This window comes from Chlorocebus sabaeus, chromosome 17 (genome assembly GCF_047675955.1).
Source record: "Chlorocebus sabaeus isolate Y175 chromosome 17, mChlSab1.0.hap1, whole genome shotgun sequence".
NCBI lineage: Eukaryota > Metazoa > Chordata > Mammalia > Primates > Cercopithecidae > Chlorocebus > Chlorocebus sabaeus.
In genome coordinates this window covers 42002345-42022474 of record NC_132920.1, presented here as the reverse complement: position 1 = coordinate 42022474, position 20130 = coordinate 42002345, and the positions used below count along the sequence as shown (strand labels likewise).

At 40.4% G+C, this 20130-nt stretch overlaps 1 protein-coding gene and 1 non-coding gene across 7 annotated transcripts in view; one reads left to right on the top strand and one right to left on the bottom strand.

Annotated features, from left to right (window-relative positions):
* Positions 1-20130, top strand: part of USP49 (ubiquitin specific peptidase 49) — a 109413-nt gene that overhangs the window by 53153 nt on the left and 36130 nt on the right. The gene's annotated exons all lie outside the window — the stretch shown is intronic.
* LOC119626873 (small nucleolar RNA SNORA8) lies at positions 12770-12909 on the bottom strand. Its single transcript, XR_005243066.1, has one exon. It is a non-coding gene; the product is annotated as a small nucleolar RNA SNORA8 (small nucleolar RNA).

The following is a 20130-nucleotide window of genomic DNA, read 5'->3' as shown; positions in this document are numbered from 1 at the left end:
AAAATTATTTAAAAGACATTTATTTACTTTTCGTTTATTTTTAGAGACAGGGTCTCACTATGTTGCCAAGGCTGGAATGCAGTGGCTATTCACAGGTGTGATCATAATGCACTACAGCCTCGAACTCCTGGGCTCAAATGAGCCTCCTGACTCTGCCTCCCAAGTAACTGGGACTACAGGCACACACCACCATGTCCAGCTTATTTACCTTTTTTTTTTTTTTTTTTTTTTGAGATGGAGTTTTGCTCTTGTTGCCCAGGCTGGAGTTCAATGGCGCGATCTCAGCTCACTACAACCTCCACCTCCTGGGTTCAAGCGATTCTCCTGCTTCAGCCTCCCGAGTAGCTGGGATTACAGGCATGCGCCACCACCCCTGGCTAAGTATATATTTTTAGTAGAGACAGTGTTTCTCCATGTTGGTCAGGCTGATCTCGAACTGCAACCTTAGGTGATCTGCCTGCCTTGGCCTCCCAGAGTCCTGGTAGTACATGCGTGAGCCACCGCGCCTGGCCTATTTACATTTTTAAAGGGAATTTATTTGAGAAACATATAAAAACATAACAGAAAGGCTGAGCGCAGTGGCTCACACCTCTAATCCCAGCACTTTGGGAGGCCGAGGCAGGTGGATCACTTGAGGTCAGGAGTTGAAGACCAGTCTGAACAACATGGTGAAACCCCATCTCTACTAAAAAATACAAAAATTAGCTGGGCTTGGTGGCATGTGCCTGTAATCCCAGCTACTCAGGAGGCTGAGGCAGGAGAATCGCTTGAAACTGGGAGGGCGGAGGTTGTGGTGAGCCAAGTTGTGCCACTGCACTCCAGCTTGGGTGACAGAGCGAGACTCCATCTCAAAAAACAAAACAAAACAAAGCAAAAAACAAAAAAACCCCAGAAATCTTCATAAGTTACTTTATACAATAAAATAGGTAATAATATATTTTTACAAGCATAAACTCACTCAAGTATATTAATAGTAGTTATATAGATATAGCAGTTATGAGCAGATGAACCATATTCATAAAGAAATAGGTCAAAAAATGAAATGTATAAATATATATCACTGTAGTTGGTAATTGTGTGTACCCAGCTTTATAACTGTGGTCTTCTGGAATACCATGATGGATAATGCAAGTCTTTTGATGAAATTGATCAAAACCATCGTTGGCCAGGCACAGTGGCTCACACCTGTAATCCCAGCATTTTGGGAGGCCAGGGCAGGTGGATCATGAGGTTAGAAGTTTGAGACCAGCCTGGCCAACAGAATGAAACCCCATCTCTACTAAAACTACAAAAAATTAGCTGAGCTTGGTGTTGGGTGCCCGTAATCCCAGCTACTTGGGAGACTGAAGAGAATCGCTTGAACCTGGGAGGCGGAGGTTGCAGTGAGCAGAGATGGTGCCCCTCACTCCAGCCTGGGCGACAGTATGAGACTCTGTCTCAAGAAAAAAACAAAAGAAAGAAACAAACAAAAACCCTGCAACATATGCAGTTGCCTAAAGAGAAAAACAAATTTTTAAACAATCATTTAGAAAATTGTTTGTTTGTTTGTTTGTTTGTTTGTTTATTTTGAGACACAGTCTCACTCTGTCGCCCAGGCTGGAGTGCAGTGGCACAATCTCGGCTCACCGCAACCTCCGCCTCCCAAGTTCAAGTGATTCTTGTGCTTCAACCTCCTAAGAAGCTGGGACTACAGGCACACACCACCATGCCTGGCTGATTGTATTTGTTTATGTATTTTTTGAGATGGATTTTCGCTCTTGTTGCCCAGGCTGGAGGGCAATGGTGCAACTTTGGCTCACTGCCACCTCCGCCTCCCAGGTTCAAGCAATTCTCCTGCCTCAGCCTCCCAAATAACTGGGATTACAGGCACCCGCCACCAGGCATGGCTAATTTTTGTATTTTTAGTAGAGACCGGGTTTCACTATGTTTGTCAGGCTGGTCTTGTACTCCTGACCTCAGGTGATCCGCCCGCCTCGGCTTCCCAAAGTGCTGGGATTACAGGCATAAGCTACCACACCCGGCCGATTTTTTGTATTTTTATTAGAGACAGGGTTTTGTCATGTTGCCCAGGCTTGTCTTGAACTCCTGAGCTCAGGTACTCCGCCTGCCTTGGCCTCCCAGACTGCTAGGATTGCAGATGTGAGCCACAGCACTCAGCCTATTTCTTTTAAAGATATTGTTTTGCTTTGTTACCCAGGTTGGACCTGAACTCCTGGGCTCAAACGAACCTCCCAGCTCAGCATCCCAAGCGGCTGAGACTACAGGCACATGCCATTGCACCCAGCTGAAAAATTCTATGTTCCACAAATGCAGATACACAGAAAAGACATCTCTTTATTTATTGAGGAAGTTTCGACCTTTTTTTTCTGACATGCACAATGCTTATACAGAAAGCCAACATGATAATGCACTTTTTTGGAGTCGTATTTACAAAATATATAGAACAAATTGTAACTCTGTAAAAGTATATAATTTATACTTTTAGTACTGGAAATGATGCAAAGCTGAAATATATAGCACAGTGAATTGTAAAAAATAGTGCTAGCAAAGTTACTGACTAGTTCGAAAGTAATTATGTGCATGGTAGGATAAGAAGACATATACTTAGCCAGGCGTGGTGGCCCACACCTGTAGTCCCAGCTACTCAGGAGGCTGAGGCAGGAGAATCACTTGAACCCAGGAGGTGGAGGTTGCCGTGAGCCAAGATGGCTGGGTGCAGTGGCACATAACCTGTAGTTCTAGCTGGTTGAGACAGAGGCAGAAGGATCAGTTGAACCCAGGAGTTTGAGGCTGTAATACACTATGCTTATGTCTGTGAATAGCCACTGCACTGTGGCCTGGGCAACACAGCGAGACTCCATCATACATATATAACATATTCATATATATAGTATTTATATATAATATATAGTATTCATACATATAGTGTTTATGTGAATAAATAAATAAGCTGACTAAATAGTGGAATAAAAAACTTGAGGAAAAACCCAAAAACTGGAAATAAAATTTAACTTCTGAAAAATGTATTACAGGAATAAATTCTGGGCAGTTGGTTGCACAGAGGTTGTCCATAAGACCTGGCTGACTTTCGCAGTAATTTAACTATATTTGGAAGTCTTATCTCACAATGAATGGCTGTGATTGAAATGAAAAATAGGTTTTTTTTCTTTTAGGGCATGGCTCTCCTTATAGAATACATTCACATTTGACATACACCGACATGATATACACAGACATGAGCATTTCCTATTAAATTTGCCCATCTTTTGTGCCATACTTCTATGTTGTTTTAGGTACACAGAAATCCATTCCACGTGAAATCATATACCGACCACAGATTTGGCACAAATAATACTGGTGATTGAACAGCAACACCATTGTGTATGTATTTTGTTTTGTTTTGTTTTGTTTTGTTTTTTGAGACAGAGTCTCACTCTGTCACCCAGGCTGGAGTGCAGTGGCGTGATCTCAGCTCACTGCAACCTCTACCTCCTGGGTGCAAGTGATTCTCCTGCCTCAGCCTCCCAAGTAGCCGGGACTACAGGTGTGAGCCACCACACTCAGCTAAGTATGTGTTTTCTTATCCTACCATGCACATAATTATTTTTGAACCAGTCAGTAATTTTGCTAGTTCTTTTAGGCAAATATGGCTTTAATTCATTAAAAGCTCCTGGAATTTTATCAGCTGGAAGGAATGCCAGTGTGGACGAGTGATGCATTTTTATTTTTATTTTCTTATTAGAGACACGGTCTTGCTCTGTCACCCAGGCTAGAGTGCAGTGGCACGATCTCAGCACACTACAACCTCTGCCTCCCAGGTTCAAGTGGTTTTCCTGCCTCAGCCTCCTGAGTAGCTGGGATCACAGGGGGGCACCACCACACGTGGCTAATTTTTGTATTTTTGGTAGAGGCAGGGTTTTGCCATGTTGGCCAGGCTGGTCTTGAACTCCTGACCTCAGGTAATCCACCCTCCTTGACCTCCTGAAGTGCTGGAATTTCAGGCATAAGCCACTGCCCCTAGCCAAATGATGCATTTTTAAATGGAAGTGTTCGTTGTTGTTGTATTATGTGACTAATCTACTCATCTGAATTTTCTGCCAAATGCAAGTAAAAACAGGATGGGAATAGTTCCACCTAATATGATACAAATAACATGCTGCAGCTACCCTGCTTACAATAAAAAATGAACTTCCCCAGAATTCAGCTTTCAGGATTTCAACGTGTTGAATTTTAATCTTCCAGGATTGTGATTTTCAGGATTTTAGATGTTAGGGATTTTTAGACGTTAGAGATTTTGATCTTTCAGGATTATGGCATTTGAGATTGTGTTTTTAGGGATTATGATTAGCACTGGTATGTGAACAACCTATAAATGCAATAAGAGCTCAGAGTAGGACTTCATAAGTAGATGGGCCTTCAACCTAGAATCGAAGAAAGAATAAGCTTCTCTGAATGGTAAGCTTCTTGAAGGCAGGAACTGTGTCTTTTTTTTTAAACTATAATATTTCTAGGGCCCACAGAATGCCCGATAGATATCCAAATTATTTACTGAACAAATGGATGAGCAGAAGGGAAGTACAAGAGACCCTTCTGGGTTGGGGGGTTAGTATGAACAAAGGTGAGAAGGCAAGAGTTTGGTTAGTTTGGGAGACAGACAATGAGTAATTTAGTTTGTCTACATTGCAAGGAGCCTATGGGGCCTCTGGGAAATACTCAGAAATAGTTGGAGAAGATGACAGGGGCCAGATAGTGAAAAGCTTTTGGTTGGTTTTTTTTTTTTTTTTTTTTTGAAACAAGATCTACAAGGTCTTGCTCTGTCACCTAGGCTGAAGCGCAGTGGCAAAATCATAGCTCACTCCAACCTCGACCTCCTTGGCTCAAACAGTCGTCCTGCATAGCTAGGACTACAGGTATGCACCACTCTGCCAAGCCAATATTTAATTTTTTTCCAGACTTCATAGTAGCAGAATTTTATTTAATTAAAAATGTTTTTTAAAAATTAGACATTACAAATTCAGAACCCACTATTTCAGTTAACTGAAGAAAAATAGGAGGTTGGGCTAAGGCTTTGACAAATTATATTGTAAATCCATCCACAGTGTTATAAAATGAAAAGAACAAAAATAACAATAGTTGACACATGTCTTTAAAAAAGCAAGTTTAGAAAAAGACCAGATTAAATCAAGCCTAACCCTGTAAATTATAAAAGAAAGAACCTTGAGATTCATCCAGCTGCTCACTTCCTCCTCTCTTTCCCGTTTCCGTGGAGTCAGCCACTACTGTTGGTTCTTCAAAACTCCTTTTATGTGCCAGCTTCTCTAAGAAAACTTTACTGACCCAAGGTCTCATAAGATACCATTACTGTGTTCTTCCAAAATCTCTATTATAGCACTTCTTATTTTTTTAATGTTAATGATTCATTATACTGATATTTACATTATGGTATTTGCTGAGACAAACTGCAGAAGGTATTGCAGAGTTCTTTTTTATTTTATTTTATTTCAATAGTTTTTGGGGAACAGATGATTTTTGGTTACATGGATAAGTTCTTTAGTGGCAATTTCTGAGATTTTGGTGCACCCATCACCTGAGCAGTGTACACTGGTACCTACTGTGTATTCGTTTATCCCTTACCCCCTCTCACCCTACCCTCCAAGTCCCCTAAATCCATTATATCATTCCTATGCCTTTGCATCCTCATAGCTGAGCTCCCACTTATGAGAACACACGATGTTTGGTTTTCCATTCCTGAGTTACTTCACTTAGAGTAATGGTCTCCACCTCCATCCAGGTTGCCGCGAATGCCATTATTTCATTCCTTTTTATGACTAAGTAGTATTCCATGGTACATATATTCCACATTTTCTTTATCCACTCATTGTTTGATAGGCATTTTTGTTTCATTTATCTTTTGTATTTTTTTTGTTTCAATTTATTTTGGGTCTGTTCTGATCTTTGTTACTCTTTTCTTCTGCTGTGTTTGGCTTTGGTTTGTTATTTCTCTAGTTCCTTGAGGTGTGACCTTAGATTGTCTATTTGTGCTCTTTCAGACTTTTTGAGACAAGGCCTGGCCCTATTGCCCAGACTGGAGTGCAGTGTCACAATCTTGGCTCATTGCAACCTCCGCCTCCTGGGCTCAAGCTGTCTTCCCACCTCAGCCTCCAAAGTAGCTGGGACTACAGGCATATGCCACCACACCGAACTAATTTTTGTATTTTTTGTAGAGACAAGGTTTGCCATGTTGCCCAGGCTGGTCTCAAACTCCTTAGCTCAAGTAATCCACCGGTCTCAGCCTTCCAAAGTGCTAGGAATATAGGCATAAACCACTGCACCGGGCCTCTTTTGGACTTTTTGATGTAGACATTAAATGCTATGAACTTTTCTCTTAGCACCGCTTTTGCTGTGTCCCAGGGGTTTAATTATTTGTGTCACTATTATCATTTAGTTCCAAGAATTTTTAAAATTTCCATCTTGATTTCATTGTTGACCCAAAGATTATTCAAGAACAGATTATTTAATGTCCACAGTTTTGAGGGTTCCTTTTGGAGTTAATTTCAAGTTTTATTCCACTGTGGTCTGAGGATACATGATATAATTTTGATTTTCCTAAATTTATTTAGACTTGTTTTGTGACCTATCATATGGTCTATCTTGGAGAATGTTCCATGTGCTGATAAAAGAATATATATTCTGCAGTGGTTTAGATCCATTGTTGGGGAACTAGTGTGGTCTTTTAAGGGTGTTATAGAACCTTGTTTTGTTTTATTAGCAGAATTACTTTTCTGATTCCTTCTCATCTGGGTAGACTATTTCAGTGGAAAAATCTGGAACTCAAAGCCTGCTGTTCAGATTTATTTATACCACAGAATGATCCCTTGATGCGGTGCTCTGCCCCCTTACCCTGGGGATAGGGCTTCCTGAGAGCTGGACTGCAGTGATTATTATTGCTCTTTTGGGTCTAGCTACCCAGTGGAGCTACCAGGCCCTGGGCTGGTGCTGGGAAATATCTGCAAAGAGTCCTGTGATATGATTCATCTTCAGGTCTCCTAGCCATGGATAACAGCACCTGCTCTGGTGGAGGTAACAAGGGAGTGAAGTACACTCTGTGAAAGTCCTTGGTTGCAGATATGTTTAGCGGGCTGGCTCTCTCAAATGCTGGTTATGCTAGCAGTGAAACTGTCATGTGGATAGACGCAGGACTTCTGGTTAGCCAAGATGTTGCAGGCAGTGGAATTATCCAGTTTGCCATTGATGGGCATTTAGGTTGGTTCTGTCTTTGCTATTGTGATTACTGCTGCAATGAACATATGCATGCATGTGTCTTTATGGTAGAGTGATTTATATGCCTTTGGGTACATACCCAATAATGGGATTGCTGGGTTAAATAGTAGTTCTAAGTTCTTTGAGAAATCACCAAAGTGCTTTCCACAGTGGCTGAACTAATTTACATTCCCACCAGTATTGTATAAGTGGTCCCTTTTCTCCACATCTTTGCCATCATCTGTGATGTTTTTGACTTTTAAATAATAGCTTTCTAACTGCTGTGAGATAGTATCTCATTGTGGTTATTTGCATTGCTCTAATGATTAGTGATGCTGAGCATTTTTTTTATATGCTTCTTAGCCGCAATATGTCTTCTTTTGAAAAATGTATGTTCGTGTCCTTTGCCTACTTTCTGATAGAGCTGTTTGTTTTTTTGCTTGTTAATTTAAGTTCCTTATAGCTTCTGGATATTAGACCTTTGTCAGATGCATAGCTTGCAAATATTTTCTCCCATTCTGTGGGTTGTTTATTTACTCTGCTGATAGGTTTTGTCATTGTTGTTGTTCTTTGCTATGCTCTTTAATTAGGTGCCATTTGTCAATTTTTGCTTTTGTTGCAATTGCTTTTGGTGTCTTTGTCATGAAATCTTTGCCAGGGCCTGTGTCCAGAATGGCATTTCCTAGGTTTTCTAGAGCTTTTATAGTTTTAGGTTTTACTTTTAAGTCTTTAACCCATGTTGCGTTGATTTTTGTAGATGGTGTAAGGAAGGAGTCCAGCTTCAATCTTCTGCATATGGCTAGCCAGTTATCCCAGCACCATTTATTGAATAGGGAGTCCTTTCCCCATTGCTTTTGTCAACTTTGTTGAGTATCGGATGGTAGGTGTGCAGTTTTATTTCTGGGCTCTTTATTCTGTTCCATTGGACTGTGTGTCTGTTTTTATATCAGTACCATGCTTTTTTGGTGACTGTGGCCTTAAAGTATAGTTTGAAGTTGGGTAAAATTGATGCCTCCAGCTTTGTTCTTTTCCTTATGATTACCTTGGCTATTCAGGCTCTTTTTTGGTTCCATATGAATTTTAGAATAGTTTTTTTTCTAATTAGAAGAATGTTGTTGGTAGTTTGATAGGGATAGCACTGAATCTGTAGATTGCTTTGGGCAGTATGGCCATTTTAACAATATTGATTCTTCTTATCCATGAGCATAAAATATTTTTCCGTTTGTGTCATCTCTGATTTCTTTGAGCAGTGTTATAATTCTTGCTGTAGAGATCTTTCACCTCCCTGATTAGCTGTGTTCCTAGGTATTTTGTTTGTGTGTGTGTGTGTGTGTGTGTGTGTATGTGTGTGTGTCTGTTGTGAATGAGATTATGCTCTTCATTTGGCACTCAGTTTGATACTCAGTATAGAAATGCTACTGATTTTTGTACATTGATTTTGCACCCCGAAATTTTACTGAAGTTGTTTATAAGATCTAGGAACTTTTGGCCAGATATGATGGGGTTTTCTAGGTATAAAATTTTTATTTATCGATATATTATTTCTTATGCTACCTTGTCCAAGATCTAGTTATAACGTTATATCATCTGCAAATATAGTTTGACTTCTTCTCTTCCTATTTGGATGCTTTTATGTCTTTTTCTTGCCTGATTGCTCTGGTTAGGAATTCCGGTACTCTGTGGAGTAGGAGTCGTGAGAGTGAGCATTCTTGTCTTGTTCCAGTTCTCAGGCGGAATGCTTCTAACTTTTACCCATACCGTATGATGCTGGCTGTGGGTTTGTCATAGGTGGCTGTTAATTATTTTGAGATATGTTCTTTCAATGCCTAGTTTGTTGAGGATTTTCAACATGAAGTGATGTTGAATTTTATCAAAAGTCTTTTCTGCATCTATTGAGATGATCATGTGTTTTTTATTTTTAGTTCTGTTTATGTAGTCAGGGTGTCCTATTTCAGAGCCTTTGGGTACTGCTTTGTGAAGAAAGACCTGGTGTTCTCTATGAGCCAAAAAAACCCCTGCTTTTTCAGCTCCCTTCTAGCTTACTCTACCTATGTCTGTTAACTGTTTTCTTACTCAATTTGTATTGTATTGTATTTATTTATTTTAGATACAGAGTGTCACTCTGTCACCCAGGCTGGAGTGCAATGGTGTAATCATAACTCACAACAGCCTGGAACTCCTGGGCTGAAGTGCTCCTCTCACCTCAGCCTCCTGAGTAGCTAGGACTACAGGTACACATTACCATGCCCAGCTAATTTTTTTATTTTTTATTTTTGTAAAGATGGTCTCACCATCTTCCTCAGACTGATCTTGAACTTCTGGACTCAAGCAGTCCTCTCACCTTGACCTCCCAAAGTGCTAGGATTACAGGCATGAGCTACTATGCCCAGCCAATTTATATCGTTTCATAAACTTTTACTTTACCTACCTTTTGTTAGCTTGGATTTTCCGTGTGTGTGTGTTTTTTTTTTTTTTTTTTTGGTGAGATGGAGTCTCAGGCTGAAGTGCAGTGACGCGATCTCGGCTCACTGCAAGCTCCGCCTCCCGGGTTGACGCCATTCTCCTGGCTCAGCCTCCCCAGTAGCTGGGACTACAGACGCCCACCATCACGCCCGGCTAATTTTTTGTGTTTTTTTTGTTTTTTTTTTTTTAGTAGAGACAGGGTTTCGCCGTGTTAGCCAGGATGGTCTCTATTTCCTGATCTCGTGATCCACCCGCCTCGGCCTCCCAAAGTGCTGGGATTACAGGCGTGAGCCACCGCGCCCGGCCTGTTTTGTTTTGTTTTTTAAGATGGAGTCTCGCTCTGTCACCAGGCTGGAGTGCAGTGGCGCAATCTCAGCTCACTGCAGCCTCCGCCTCCCAGGCTCAAGTGATTTTCCTGCCTCAGCCTCCCGAGTAGCTGAGACTACAGGCGCCCACCAACTCGCCCAGCTAATTTTTTGTATTTTTTTAGTAGAGACGTGGTTTCACCATGTTGGCCAGGATGGTCTTGATCTCTTGACCTCGTGATCTACCCGCCTCGGTCTCCCAAAGTGCTGGGATTGCAGGCATAACCCACCGCGCCCGGCCAGATTTTCCAGTTCTTAAAATAACAGTTGTGTTTACTTCCCAGTTCCTTCCATTTTCCATACTTGACTAACCTAGCAAATCTAAATTACAATTAAATCGGCTTTCATGACTGCATTTCGGAATCTTGTAATGGAAATGTTAATGGCATCAGCATTCGTTTAAGTTGGCTAAAGCCTCCTTTGCATGCTAAATGTGTGTTTGTCATCCTTCCATCTCATCCACCCATCCAAAAGTCATTATTAAATCTTTCCCCCTCTGGGATGTACCAGGCAAATGTAAGACACAGCACCTGGTGGTAAGGAAACTGTATTCTCTAACCTAATGATTGCCCCTTTGATGGTGGGTAGAGACCCAGATTGAAGACTAGTGGTGGTTTGGGCTTAGAATGATTCATCTCCTTAAGAATCATCAGCCTTTCTTCTTTCCTTATTACCATCTCTCCATTTCTACTCTTACATTATTTTTTTCTTTTCTATTTATTGAATACAATGATATATTGTAAACGCTGAAGAGAGGCAGTATTGAGCTGGAACCTTGACCCAGCTATTTTCTATGTGAGTGTTCTTGAGAATACTTACTGTATTAGTCCATTCTCACATTGCTATAAAGAAATACCTGAGACTGGGTAATTTACAAAGAAAAGAGGTTTAATCACCTCATGATTCTGTAGGCTGCATAGGAAGCATAGTGGCATCTGTTTCTGGGGAGGCCTAAGGAAACTTACAGTCATAGTGGAAGGTGAAGGGGAAGCAGGCACATCTTACATGGCTGGAGCAGGAGCAAGATAGAGAATGTTGAGGTGCTACACACTTTTAAACAACCCGATCTCGTGAGAACACACTGTCACAAGAACAGCATCAAGAGGATGGTGCTAAATCATTCATGAGAACTGCCCCCATGATCGAATCACCTCCCACCAGGCCCCACCTCCAATACTGGGGATTAAAATTCAACATGAGATTTGGTAGGGACACAGATCCAAACCATATCATTTACCCTCTCTGATATTCAAGATCCTCATATGTAAAATTGGGATAATAGTATCTGGGCATTTTAGGACTAGAGAAGATGTGAAAAATACCTAATACTTGATGTTCTTTATTGCTGTTATTATTGTATAATCATTGTTTCCATTTTCTCAACAGCATGGGAGACTTTTTAGATAGTGCTTGATGTTATGATAGAGTGAGGTAAAGTATGGGTATCATAGGAATGGAATTGGTAGTTATTAACTAGAGAATCATAGGTCACACATCTCAAGGACCTCAGAGACCCAAGAATGCCCCATACTACAGAGGAACTCATGAGAACTTTAAGTAGGACAAATTTCCTTTAGTTGCCTCCTTCGATTTCTTCCTAGTGATGGGCGTGCATGTTTCAATGTTCTTAGCTATTCAAATATGTGTACACTTTAAAGCTTTGTTTAAAGTTTTAAACAAAATGGACCCACTTAATATACTCAACATGTTTTCTAGTTTTGTGCTCACTTTACCAACATTGGCAGTGTTTTCCCAAAAGGGCAGAATTCAACAACAGCTTTGTAGGTAACACTGCCAAGACAGATTTGAAATCACATGCTGAATAGCGTGGACTAGGTTAACAACCAGGGTTTTCCAAATGCACTACCACCCCAAACCTCATCATTTGGCCCTTTCTGGGGTACAGAAATTTTGCTACTACTTCTTACATTTCAGAAATCTTACACATATGCTGTGATAATCTTGTCCATCTCTGCCTTATTTTAACCTAAATTTTTTACCCATACCAATAAGAACTACTGAGAGGTAGGTATAGGTATAGGTATTTTACATGGATTTACTTGCACTATTTGAATTTCAAATTAGAATCACTTTTTAAAAATCTTTCAAAAATTGTGGGAGTATGGAAGAAGTTATTGGAGTAGTGTTTCTTGTCAGTCCTTATTTTATTATTATAATTCTGAAATTATTTCTACTATGAGAACTAATGAGAAAACATTTAATGAGCAGCAAAAGAATAAAAAATATTTGATTATTCTAGTGGGTTTATTTATTTATTTATTCTAGTGGGTTTTTTCTAGCTTCTATTGAAGACTATATAAATCTGAACAGTATGAGAAAACTATAGAACTACAGAAATACTGTGTCAAGGCTGGGCGCGGTGGCTTACACCTGTAATCCTAGCACTTTAGAAGGCTGAGGCGAGCGAATCATGAGGTCAGGAGATCGAGATCATTCTGGCTAACACGGTGAAACCCCGTTTCTACTAAAAATACAAAAAACTCAACGGGCGTAGTGGCAGGCACCTGTAGTCCCAGCTACTCGGGAGGCTGAGGCAGGAGAATGGCGTGAACCTGCAAGGTGTAGGTTACAGTGAGCCGAGATCGCACCACTGCACTCCAGCCTGGGCAACAACGCGAGACTCCGTCTCAAAATAAATAAATAAATAAATAATAAATAAATACTGTGTCAATAGAAATACCAAGTTTTAACAAGCACAAAGCCAAGAAAACCAGTGATACCAGATACTGAATTTCTATGGCACTGATCTTTGAACACCCAGCAGGAATAAACTACTGAGTGCAGATACCATGGCAATGCAATTAAATTATTCTAGTGTTTTAAGATTTAAAACATCCAGTTAGTCAATCATTTTAGTTAAATGAGTTTTTGTAATGTTGCCTAATGTTGTTTTGGCTGATTTCTACACCTAAAGCATAGCGTTTGGTATATCGTAGGCGAGTGCTCAGAAAATGTTTTCTTTGACTAATTTCTAGTGATAAAGTGCTTGCCAAAAATCCCCTTTCATGGAAGCTGGTATCCTTGAACAACCCATTTCCTCATAATAACACCAGGTTTCTAGTTGGAAAAAAAACACATTTAAGTATGTCATATTTTTGGGAGCCATTAAAAATGGCATCCTTACCATGCTTGTTTTTTCTCTTTGCAAGCAACATACCATGTGTGTGAGCTGTTTATTGAAAGCCAAGTTTTTTTAAACATTTGACTTTTTTTGCCTGTACATACCCAATTTTGTTTATACTAGGACCTAGGTATTTGCCAGTACATATATCTGTGGCTAGGAAAGCGTGATAGTCTTACATAGTGCCCTACAAAGGAGCTAGAACTGGAAAGAATAGGTTAAATGAGCAATCATCACAGAATTTCAGAAGATAATCATCTCTGCTCAGTTAATTTATCAAAGGGAAGCAGCTCCACCTAGAATTACAAATCAAGACTATCAAGTAACATGAGTAAAAGATGCCCAGGAAATATTTGGGGTCAAGTTCTTAGTTCTTTATATCAAGAGCCTTGTGCAGGGGGTGAGTGGTAAAAAAAAAAAAAAAAAAAAAAAAAACAGTACAGACTTTACCTTAGGGAGTTTGGACTATGGTTAGTAAACCAGATAAAACAATTAAGGACTGTGAACAATGAGGTGTTCTTTGAGGGAGAGATTCACTGGGTAGTAGAATGATCAGGAAAAGCCTTAAAAAAAGGACAGGACCTAAGCTGGCCTTTGAGGGTTGGTACAGAAGAGGAAGGATAGCATCTCAAGGAATTAACTGTTCTTGAGAGTTCTGAGGAAATAGTAGACCAGTCCATCTGGTGGTTTGGATGCAAAGAAAGGGTGGGAGATAGTATGAGAAGCTTGTTTGGGGTCAGATTGTGTGCAATACTTTTGAAGGTCTGTCTGAGGAACTTGGATTTTTTCATACAGACAGTCCATTAAATGTGGAGGTTATGGGTTGTGTGGTGGTTGTTTTTAGTTTGGAGTAATGTTTAATGTGAAGTATGGATTTAGAAGCTCAGGAGAGTTAGTGGTGGAGAAAAATGATTAGTTTATTTCAAAAATGATAGCTCTCCTTTTTTTTTTTGAGATGCAGTTTTGCTCTTGTTGCCCAAGCTGGAGTGCAGCGGTCTCGGCTCACTGCAACCTCTGCCTCCTGGGTTCAAGCAATTCTCCTGCTTCAGCTTCCCAAGTAGCTGGGATTACAGGTGCACACCACCACACCTGGCTAATTTTTTGTATTTTTATTTATTTTTATTTTTATTTCTGTTTTGAGACGGAGTCTTGCTCTGTTGCCCAGGCTGGAGTGCAGTGGCACAATTTCAGCTCCCTGCAACCTCCACCTCCTGGGTTCAAGCAATTCTCCTGCCTCAGCCTTCTGAGTAGGTGGGGTTACAGGTGTGTACCACCACGCCCGGCTAATTTTTGTATTTTTAGTAGAGATGGGGTTTCACCATGTTGGTCAGGCTGGTCTTGACTTCGTGATCTGCTCACCTCGGCCTCCCAAAGTGCTGGGATTACAGGCGGGAGCCACGGTGCCCGGCAGTTTTTTGTATTTTTAGTAGAAATGGGGTTTCACCATGTTAGCCAGGCTGGTCTCGAACTGCTGACCTCAGGTGATCTGCCCACCTCTGTCTCCCAAAGTGCTGGGATTACAGGTGTGAGTCACCGTGCCCGGTCGATAGCTGTACTTTATTATTATTATTATTATTATAATACTTTAAGTTCCAGGGTACATGTGCACAATGTGCAGGTTTGTTACATATGTACACCTGTGCCATGTTGGTGTGCTGCACCCATCAACTCGTCAGCACCCATCAACTCGTCATTTACATCAGGTATAACTCCCAATGCAATCCCTCCCCACTCCCCGCTCCCCATAATAGGCCCTGGTGTGTGATGTTCCCTTTCCAGAGTCCAAGTGATCTCATTGTTCAGTTCCCACCCATGAGTGAGAATATGCGGTGCTTCATCTTCTGTTCTTGCGATAGTTTGCTGAGAATGATGGTTTCCAGCTGTATCCATGTCCCTACAAAGGACACGAACTCATCCTTTTTTATGGCTGCATAGTATTCCATGGTGTATATGTGCCACATTTTCTTAATCCAGTCTGTCACTGATGGACATTTGGGTTGATTCCAAGTCTTTGCTATTGTGAATAGTGCTGCAATGAACATACGTGTGCATGTGTCTTTATAGCAGCATGATTTATAATCCTTTGGGTATATACCCAGTAATGGGATGGCTGGGTCATATGGTACTTCTAGATCCTTGAAGAATTGCCATACTGTTTTCCATAATGGTTGAACTAGGTTACAATCCCACCAACAGTGTAAAAGTGTTCCTATTTCTCCACATCCTCTCCAGCACCTGTTGAAATTGACAAATGGGATCTAATTAAACTAAAGAGCTTCTGCACAGCAAAAGAAACTACCATCAGAGTGAACAGGCAACCTCCAGAATGGGAGAAAATTTTTGCAATCTCCTCATCTGACAAAGGGCTAATATCCAGAACTTACAAAGAACTCAAACAAATTTACAAGAAAAAAACAAACAACCCCATCAAAAAGTGGGCAAGGGATATGAACAGACACTTCTCAAAAGAAGACATTCATACAGCCAACAGACACATGAAAAAATGCTCATCATCACTGACCATCAGAGAAATGCAAATCAAAACCACAATGAGATACCATCTCACACCAGTTAGAATGGCAATCAGCTCTACTTTTTATAGTGACAATGCAGGTTATCTTGTGTGGAGGTTCCTATCAATCAGCCTGTACAGGTAGCACCAGTGTATAACAATCACTTGGCCAGTCAGCACTGGTACTTCATGCTGCTTTCCTAAATTCTTTTTTTTTTTTTTTTTTTTCTTGAGACGGAGTCTTGCTCTGTTACCCAGGCTGGAGTGCAATGGTGCAATCTTGGCTCACTGCAACTGCCACCTCCCAGGTTCAAGTGATTCTCTTGCTTCAGCCTCCTGAGTAGCTGGGATTACAGATACGCACCACCACGCCTGGCTCATTTTTGTATTTTTAGTACAGATGGGGTTTCACCATGTTGGTGAGGCTGGTGTTGAACTGGTTGACCTCAGGTGATCCACCGGCTCAGCCTTCCAAAGTACTGAGATTACAGGTGTAAGCCACCACGCCTGGCCTGCTTTCCTAAATTTGAATTGCTTGCAAATCTGTTTTGTTTGCTCCATCATTGTCTTTCTATCATTAACATACTAGTTATTTATTTTCAAAAGTATAAACTTATATGGAATTTCTGTAGGGGTTAAAGTAGACACTAGGTTACCAAGGCATAATTTCCCAAGACTTGGAGACCTGTGATCACTGGGAGGATTTTTGGATCTTCCTCTGAACTTAGCTATATTAAACATTGACAACAATCCTGCAAAATGCCTAGATGAGACAGGTTTAGAGGTAAGTTTTATCAGACCTTCTTGGAACAGATAAACCATAGAAGAATTAAACTGTTTCAGAGAAGAGATAAAGTGGGAAAGCTGTCCATCTCAGGTTTTGAGGTTAGTGTAATCTTGATACAAAACAGGGAAAGTCAGTATATATAAGAAAATGAAAGGCTAATCTTCTGAAAATGGATTTGAAACATCTAAATACAGTACTAGCAAATTGAATGTATCATTGTATTAAAAAACAAAACATCAGGACCAAATAGTTTGTTTAAATTATTATATTGCAAGGATGGTTTCATATCAGAAAATACATCACTGATATCATCCAACATATTAATTTTTTAAATGGGAAGATCTTTTTATTTTCTTAATAGGTTCAGAAGAAAACATTAGATAAACTTTAATATTTAGGCTGGGCGCTGTGGCTCAAGCCTGTAATCCCAGCACTTTGAGAGGCCGAGACGGGTGGATCACGAGGTCAAGAGATTGAGACCATCCTGGCTAACATGGTGAAACCCCGTCTCTACTAAAAAATACAAAAAACTAGCCGGGCAAGGTGGCAGGCGCCTGTAGTCCCAGCTACTCAGGAGGCTGAGGCAGGAGAATGGCGTGAACCTGGGAGGCGGAGCTTGCAGTGAGCTGAGATCCGGCCACTGCACTCCAGCCTGGGCGACAGAGCGAGACTCTGTCTCAAAAAAAAAAAAAAAAAAAAACTTTAATATTTAGTCTGATTAAATTTTTTTCACAAAGCTAGAAATAAAAAACTTTCTTAACCTAAAGTTAACCAAAACTTCCTTTAGTAGACATCACACTTACCAGTAAAACTATAGACCTGTTCCCTCTCAAATTAACAACAGTACATGGTGCCCACTATCAGCCTTAATATTTATTAATCAACTGAACTTCCTGGTTAATTCCAGAAGATAAGAAAAAGAAAAGAGAGGACCAAGCTGTCTGTATTTGAAGACTACGTAGATATCCATAGAAAATTCAAGAGAATCGCCGGGCATGGTGGCTCACGCCTGTAATCTCAGCACTTTGGAAGGCTGAGATGGGCAGATCACCTGAGGTCAGGAGTTCAAGACCAGCCTGACCAACATGGAGACATCCTGTCTCTACTAAAAATACAAAATTAGGCGGGCATTGTGTTGCATGCCTGTAATCCCAGCTACTCAGGAGGCTGAGGCAGGAGAATCGCTTGAATCTGGGAGGCGAGGTTGCAGTGAGCCAAGACCACACCATTGCACTCCAGCCTCGGCAACAAGAGCGAAACACCATCTAAAAAAAGAAAAAGAAAATTCAAGAGAATCCACAAATTATTAGAGCTAATAATAACAGTTCTGCAAGGTTTCTGAGTTTCAGATCAGCAACCTTTTGATTCAACCATACGAAATTATAATTTATGTAGGTCAAAATGGTCAAGTAAATATTTATTTGCAGTTTCATATGATTAAACCTAATACAAAAATCAATCACATTCCTGTCTACCAGCAATAATCATTTAGTAAATGTATACTTTTTTAAAGATTCTTTTCACAGTAGCCACAAAAAAACCATAAAGTATCCAGGAAATATCTAAACAAGAAATACATATCTTGGGGAGAAAACATAATCAAAAGACCTGAATAAACAGAGAGATACCATGTTCATGGATGGGAAGACTTCGTATAATAAAGAGGTAATTTTCCCTAAAAAAGTTTATAAATTCAATAAATGCCAATCAAAATTTCAAATGATTAAGGGTGAGGCTAAGGGGAAGAAATCCAGATGTATTGACAACCTAAGTGTAAACTTCAAAACTTTTAGAAGAAACTGTTGGCAGGTACCTTCATTACCTTGGCATAAGAAAGGATTTCATAAACAAAAGATGAAATTATAAGATGCATCATATGATTGTATTAACTTTAAATCTTATGTATGACAAAAGATGCCTTAAACAAAAGACAAACTGCAGACAGAGGATATTTACAACACATCTGACTGCCAGAGGCCTTGTATTCAGAATATATAAAGAACTCTAATCATTTAATATAAAAAATACAACCTAATCAAAAAATAGGCAAAGGTTAGTTGATCTCTTGGAATATGTAATGCCTATATTTTGTTTCTGCCAGTATTAAATATGATGTTTCTATTGATAACACCTTCAAAGCAGCTTGGTTCTTTTTTTTTTTTTGAGACAGAGTCTTACTCTGTCTCCCAGGCTGGAGTGCAGTGGTGCAATCTTGGCTCACTGCAACCTCTGCCTGAGGTTGAGGCAGGAGAATTGGGTTCAAGCAATTCTCCTGCCTCGGCCTCCCAAGTAGCTGGGACTACAGGCATGTGCCACCATGCCCGACTAATTTTTTTTTGTATTTTTAGTAGAGATGGGGTTTCACCATGTTGGCCAGGCTGGTCTCGATCTCCTGACCTCATGATCTACCCGCCTTGGCCTCCCAAAGTGCTGGGATTACAGGTGTGAGCCACCGCGCCCAGCTGCAGCTTAGTTCTTATTAGTTTTGGCAAGTTCTTATGTGAGTGGTAGCTTTAGTGGTGATTATATGTTTTGTCAGCTCACAGTAGAGAAAAAATAGCCAATAGATATATGAAAAAATGTTCAATTTTACTTTAGTAATTTAGAAAATGTAAATTTTAAAAATTTTAAATTCTGAGAGTGGTCAATCAAAGTTGACTAAGAGCCAGCTTTGTAATTCATCTCACAGCTCAGCCATGTACCAGCAGTGCAACCTTGGAGAAGTTTCTTTACTTCTCTGAGCCTGTTTGTTTTGTTTAAAATGGGGTTAAAATTACTGCCTCATTAGATTGTTGAGAAAAATAAATGACATATATTAAGTTTTAGAACAGTGCCTGGATGTAGTAAGTGTTCAATAAATGATAGCTGATTTAATTATTTGTAATGCAACTTAATTATCAAGATACCAAAAAGTATCCAGACCCAGGCAAATTTTGTCTGACTGTATTTTTTTTTTTTCTTGAGACAGAGTCTTGCTCTACTGCCCCTTGCTCTATTGCCCAAACTGGAGGGCAGTGGTACAATCTTGGCTCATTGCAACTTCTGCCTCCTGGGTTCAAGCAATTCTCCTATGTAAGCCTCCCGGGTAGCTGGACTACAGGCGCCCACCACCACTCCTGGCTAATTTTTGTATTTTTAGTAGAGACAGGGTTTCACTATGTCGTCCAGGCTGGTCTCAAACTCCTGACCTCAAGTGATCCATCCGCCTCGGCCTCCCAAAGTGCTGGGATTACAGGCATGAGCCACCACACCCGGCCTGACTATATTCTACTTGGAGAAATCTGAAATAAATGGGGAGTAACTTACCTCTGAAAATGCCAGCTAGCTAGCTTCTTACTCAGAGCCCTCCCAGGTGGCATTACCTGGGTGAAGTCATAACTAGGGTCTAGACCTTATCTCTAAAGGCTCACCGCCTCAATTTTGTGAGAATAACATATTATGCCCAGTTTCTTGGGAACTGACTTATATGATCAACATCATTGGCGTGAAGATTCATTTTCAGTGAGAAACAAAACTGTTAAGCCAACTAGTACTTGAGGTTGGTTGTTATTACATTCTCTCCCTGTAGACGAGGTATGTGGAAAATTGATTTTGGTTTTCT